This window comes from Pygoscelis adeliae, unplaced genomic scaffold, assembly GCF_000699105.1.
Source record: "Pygoscelis adeliae isolate BGI_AS28 unplaced genomic scaffold, ASM69910v1 Scaffold189, whole genome shotgun sequence".
NCBI classification, from domain to species: Eukaryota; Metazoa; Chordata; class Aves; order Sphenisciformes; family Spheniscidae; genus Pygoscelis; species Pygoscelis adeliae.
Genome location: NW_008825543.1, coordinates 298,608 through 305,578, shown reverse-complemented (window position 1 = coordinate 305,578; position 6,971 = coordinate 298,608).

Sequence of the window (6,971 nt, the reverse complement as noted above, 5' to 3'; positions counted from 1 at the left end):
CTGAGCCACCCTGCACCCCAACTCTCTCCAGCACGCTGATGGGACTCAAGGCAGAGCCCGCAGCGGATGGCAACAGGGACACCGGCTACATCCCGAGAACGGTCACTGCCCTGGGAAGAGCTGCCCCTGCCCTGCACGGGAGCCCACGTCTCTGCAAATCAGGCTGTGGATCACAACTGCGAAACCGAGGAAAAGACGTACAATAAGAACATTTTGGTACGGCTCCAGCTCTCTTGGCAACTTCTGCCAAGGTTATCACCTACACTTCTAACCAAAGCAGAACACAGAATACCTCAGGTGAAGAGTTTTGTCAGAGCAAAGAGAGGCAAGTAGCACAAATTTTGCTACGCAACATGTGTTGAACCGTTAGTTATACAACTGCTAGAAGTCACATCTTCCTTACATTGCACATTAGACGTTCTTATTTGTCAGAGACTTTAAGAACACTAAGAGTAGCATCTATGTAATCCTTTTAACTGCTTATGATTTAGATAAAGCATACTAAACTAGACCACAGATGTCAAAGGATGTCAGAAAGCACAAAACTGAAGTAAATTGAGAAGAGAAAGTAATTTTGTTTTCATAAAAACAGAAAGACTCCTAAAAAATCTGCAACATAATCCAGCAACAAATCACAATAGAACATTTCAAAGAACTTAAGATTTCAAATAGAAGATGCTTTTAATCTACCATTGCCGACTAACACCTAAAGCTGCAACAAAAGTATTTTTCTTAATTGTAACTCTGAACTATGAGAATACCTTGTATATATTTATGTTTAAAATTTCCCAAGGGTAACAACATTTCTCTGATGGCTATTTGCATGCATCTCAAAACAGGCAATTTTTTCAACAGGTTAATATAACTATGAAAGCCTTCATCTTGAAATAGTTTCAAGACGAAATTTATTCAAAATTTGCTTAGAACTAATTTCTCCAGTCTGACACCTTAATCCTGACAACACTAAAATACTCCTCCGAATTTTAAAAATGCTTGAGAGCTACAGAGGTGGAGGAAGAAAGGCTCGATTCGCTATACTTCCAGTCTCATAGGATCAAACCAGAGAAATCGTCTCCAGAGAAAGCTTATGTCAAGTCTTTGGCTACTATACCCACTCCAGCTTGATATTAAGGAATTCAGACTCTTGGCACTTTTAACTTAAGTTGAAATCGACTGATCTGCCCCCATTACATCTTTGCTAGGCAAGACACATTCTGCCCAGTAAGACAGCATGTGTTCAACTCATACCTACTACTTTTGCACAAGAAGAAAAAAAATGGAATTTTCTGAATCTTATTCTTTGCTCCCTATCCACTCTTCTAGAAATTCCCTTCTGGAATTTCATCAGATGTTTCAGAGACCACCTGTAGAAGAGCAAGGCTTCCTGAGCCAGTAAGAATTAACCTGCTTCCTAGCCAAACCCACGTACTACCATCCTCTCAATCTGGTTTTCTAGTTTTCATGTACAAACACCAGAGAGAAGCTGGCTGGGAGCCTCCAGCACTGTAGCCCTGGGGTCAGAGAAAGGGGAAGTGGGGAGGAAGGGAAGGGGAACACAGGTACAACTAGCCATGGAAACTTACCTACTTGCTACAAACATTACACTAGCTAAAGTGAAATAGCTAACTTTTATAAGAAGCTTCCATACTAAAGGATCCATACATTCACTTGTTGACTTCAAGTCCAAGTTGACTTCAGTCAACTTAAAATGAACACATCACAGCCTAACCAAACACTTCTTAAACCTTACAGAGAACAAAAAGCAGTAACAGAAAGTAAAGTCACTGAAGTTCTAACTCCAAGACAGCCTTTGGCAACAAAATAAAGGGTATTGCTGAGGGTGGGAGATCATCTATCTGAATGGGGGAGGGCTTGGCATGCACACGATGTATGTGATCAAGGGATAAGACACTACAAAAAGCACTTTGTACTCCAGTAGCACTGCTCACCACTGGGTCCCCTCCATCACTGGGCTAACGTAGAGTCTTTCCAGTAGTTCAAAATTATAAATTCAAAGTTTATTCAAATATTGAACCCAAACACTTGCATTCCTAAATATCCCTACTTACGTACTAAAATTCGTATTTTCGTAGATCCAACTCCTTTAACATAAGCTCTGGTCTGTAATACAAAAATCTTTATCAATTCTTTAGCTGCTTCATGACATTCAAGAATACTAAAACCCTAAAACAAGAGTATAAAAAAAAGTAACTTTAACCTCACTTTAATACCCTAAAATACAATGTTTAAAGTACCTTATGGACAAGAAGGTGAACAGGGGTCAAGAGCATGCCCTTGAGCAAAAAAGGCCAATGCATCCTGGGCTGCATTAGCAAGTACAGCCAGCAGGTCCAGGGCAGCGATCCTTCCCCCTGTTCAGCACTCTGGGAGACCATACCTGGATACTGGGCCCAGTCTGGGACTCCCTGGTACAGGACAGACTGACAAACTGAGGCAAGCCCAGCAGTGGCGACCAAGATGATCAGGGCTGGAACACACAACGTGTGAGGAGAGGCTGCACCTGTCAGACCTCTCAGCCTGCACCGAGGGACCTCACCACTGCCTGCAACCACCTGACAGGGCAGGGGGGCAGAGCCAGGCTCTTCCCAGAGGTGTGGAGTAAAAGGACAAGTATTAACACATACAAGCAGGAACAAGGCAAAACTTGCTTCAACGCAATATATATTTCACATATTTACAACGAGGATGGTCAAACACTGCAACAGAGGTTCAGAGAAGTTGTGAAGTTACCATCCCAGTAGACAGTCACCACACAACTGGACAAGGCCCTAAAGAACCTCCTCTAACCAGACTTGCTTTGAGCAAGAGGTCAAGCTAGACTCATCTGCAAGTCCCTGCCAACCTATGTGATGCTGTGCTCCTTCAAGAACATTCATTTTAAAGAAAAAGCTTAGATTTTCTGTTGATACTTATGAGACATCAATTAGGACTAGCCTAAAACTCTACCACATCATCCACTGACAAGTCATCAACCTTCACTCAACAGTAATTAGGATTGTAGAACAGCATCATTTTAGACATCTGTTTTTAAACACACATTTGTTTTGAGTTGAAATGTGTCAGGCTGATTCCCAACACAAAAGTACTAAGTGAATATAAGAAAATTGAAAATCCTTTCAGATGTTTACATTGTTATAATGATGATAAAGCGTCATAGTTCAGGAAATATTTGCAAGCACTTGTGCAATCTAATAACTCAAACTTCCGTTTTAAGTTCAAACTTGGCATGTATGCAGTCCTCTAAGGAATGAATCTCTGCCAGGTTTCATTTATTGGTTGAGAACACCAATAGTACTTACTGCATGTGCATAATATTTACTTCTCTCAGAAATGTAAGGGTCCAAATATGTTTCTGCATAACCATACATCAAAACCCCTGTTCTAGTTCCAGTGATTAGACCTGGAAATAAACCCTCACAGGTCAAGTGACACAATCAGACTGAAATCTATCAGAATATAAATACATTTTTTTAAAAAATTAACTGCTTTCAAGGTCCACTCCTAATTCAGCCTTTTTTTTTTTTGACAAACAATCCTTGCTTATATCACAACTGTCATGCATTGAACTGACAACACATTATATTTAATAAGGAAAACCAATTTATAGCACAGACATCAGTTCTTATAAAAATAATACATGCCTAGAATGTTCTCAGACAAAAACATTATTTTCAAATACACTATTAATTTAGACTGAAATTTAAGTTTCAGACCAAGATTTTTAGTAAATCCAGAATACGAACTGAACATTTGTCAGGACTCAGCCTTTGCTGGGCTCCAGCATATATTCATGACCCTCACTCATCAACACAGGAGAAAGCTAAAGAATCAAGAGAGTTCAGGTGATGTGTACTAACATTCACTGAAACTAAGATGGCCTGCATTTACATATCTTAAGCAGTCTATTTGATGCAGGAATTTTCAGCTTTCTAGACTGAAAATACAGTAAATACTACCAAACTCAATTTAAGTGATATGTCATTCTCACAGACATCATACCTTTTTTATGTCCCCCTTTCAAAGCAAATTAGAAATAGTTACTGCACAATTTAAGGCATGATTAATACACAGTTTCTAAATACATAAACACTGGGTATGGGAGTTGAAGTCAGCGTTATCAAAATAATTTACGATACTATATATTATAGTACTCAGTAGTAAATGTATTGTTCCTCAAATTATACATACATGCACATTAACCAATCGTGCATGTATCCCTTAGGCTCTCTGAAAGCATCCTGCAGCTCTTTTTAGTTTTTCAGCCTAATGAAGATTGTGACATTCACAAGGAGCCGGGAGAGCCACACATTCTCTCTATTGAGATAATCTTCTTAAGAGAGATTGTAAGTATCTCTGTGAGGCAGTGAAACCTCAAAACAACCTATCTTCCCAGGAGCAGAAGCAGCAGTGGGTGCATAAAAAGTTGTTTTGCAGTATCTGTAACCATCCGAAATCTCTAACTTAGCAATAAACATTTTTCAGAGTACTGTGATACAAATACAAGAAGGCATTTTCTTGTAACCTATTCAATCTGAAGAGTCCAGCTGGACAGCTGAAACACCAGGCACTAAGAAATCATCTATCCACCAAATAAAATGCACACTCCAATGACCTATTAAGTCATTAAACTGAATATGAGATGCTACTTTTTATGTTAAAAAACTGACATAAAAATACATAAACCCAAAACTTCTCATTTTTTCCCCAACATAAGTGTCAATAACAGCAAAGAAAATTCTTTCACCAGTGCAATAGGTATGAACCTACCAGTTACTTCTTTATAATACAGCAAACCACGACTTTAGATAATTGTTTTAAACTTTAGTCAGTGTTTCTCAAACTTTTAGGAATCGAGACCATTCTTCTGTCTTCATTAGCAGTGTTTCTCAAGGGAGTGGCAACAGGGAAGAAGAAGAAATGCCGATATAGACCACAAACTATTGCCTTCAAGTATCCTTACTGTTTTCTCTATGACAGCAGCAGCATGTTTTCATCAGGAAAGGGTACTGTCACTCAGAGAACCGTTCTGTAGGTACCGACCTCGCACTCAACTCCTGTTAAGTAGCTTCTACAGTTATTAACCAATATTACTATTTTAAGTACTGACAACTCTTACAGAGCAAAATCTGAAACTAATTAAGAAAGCAACCCAGAAAATATCAAAAGAAAAACCCAGTTCTTTTCCATAGCAATTGTAATTCTCTTATCTAGCTATAGAGACACTGCAAAACAGCAGGCAAATTTAAACGCATATGAAATAATACAGCATATAATCCAGCAGTGAGAGCCTGCAGTTAAGTGTAACCTGCTTCAGGTATAGCTATGTGTACCACTTCCCATTAATTATTCCTTCATGAAAAACACCTGCTCATGGTTAAGGAGACTAGAGAAGCAGCAGAAGTGGAAGTAACACTTCATGACTATCAAAACCCATGCCAACAGGGAAGGAACCTGCATGACTAAGCAATGTGGTACTTCTCTGTATGTTGAGAATGTCCATTTTGTACCTGACTGGTAAGCATTTCATGTGCCATTCAACTGATTCCATTTACAATGCAGAGAGAGAGCTGTCCACAGAAGTGCATCTTCTGGTTGGTCAATGTCTCATTCTTAACCGCCCTGCTGGGCTAATACTTTTGTTCATGCAGACTTATGTACCACTACAGATGGATCATACACATCTTTACCAGTATACTCTCCTGGACCCTATATGCACATCTTGCTCACATCATCTAGAAGTTTTTGATGCAGCAATCCAAAGATGAATTCTTACTTCACCAAAGCGCACGATCAAGCATTCTTAAAATGTGTACGACAAAAATTGATATTCCAGTTTATATATACTTCAGAAGCTACGCTTCATGTTGTTCCCACACTTGTATCCTAACATACATAGCGGGATTCAGATAATCCTGCTAATTGCTAGTAAAATAAACCTAGCTTTCCAAGTCCTGTATCTTTCACTAGCATATATAAGGCAAAATGTAGAATCTGGAATTTAACAAGAAGGATCACAAGACCAACTGAGTGCTTCAGTTAGCGCATTTATGAACTATATTTAATGCATCATCTTTTTAAAACTAATGGACTTGCTAAGACCACATCCTACATGAACTGCTTCTGAACAGTTTGGATGAAAGAACCACTACCAAGCCAGGTTAATTCCTTCACTATGCAACAGAGGAAAGGCTTGAGTCCTTGCTAAAACCAGAAAGATGTCACCAAACAAGGTCTCTTTGACCACAGGGCCCAGTTAAGACCTGCAAAACCACTTACCAGGGCCCTAGTTTGGTCTGTAGACCACAGCATGCGAGTCACTCCATTAAAACCTCCAGAAGCTTTTCAATTCCATCCCTGAACATATAAAGTAAAAAAAATAAAATTCAAGCTGTGATTTCAATAAAAACACCTGGAAGGAGCAGTCTACGCTCGTTCCACAACACAAAAATTATGTATGTACAGAGTTCATAGGCATAGCGAGTCAACTGACAAAGGGCACTGCAATGTTTTAACTCAGTCCGCAAGAAACATGTATCTGAAAGCAGGTGTACTACACACACCGTTTCCAATTGAGCATGTAATACTGTAACGACAGTGAATCAGATTTCACTTTTTTCGAGTGCTGTAGAACTGGACAGTTGAACACCTCCTCATGGAGGAGCACTCAGAGTGCTATGCCTCTACTGTAGCACCTCTGAAAGCCAAAACAAAACAAAATGGACAACGCAATTTACACTATAATTCCAGGAACTTCAGAGCTTCGGCCGTCGCTTGAAAATACGAAGCAAGCTGCTGATGGGCGTTGTAAGACAGACCCCGGAGGGTTAGGGCAACAGAAACACCGGCGGTCACGTACATAACCTCTCCCAGTACAGCTACCAAACGCGGCCGAGAAAAACTGCGGGCTGAAACCCAGAGAAACCGAAGCCGAGCGCTCGCTCGACGCCAGG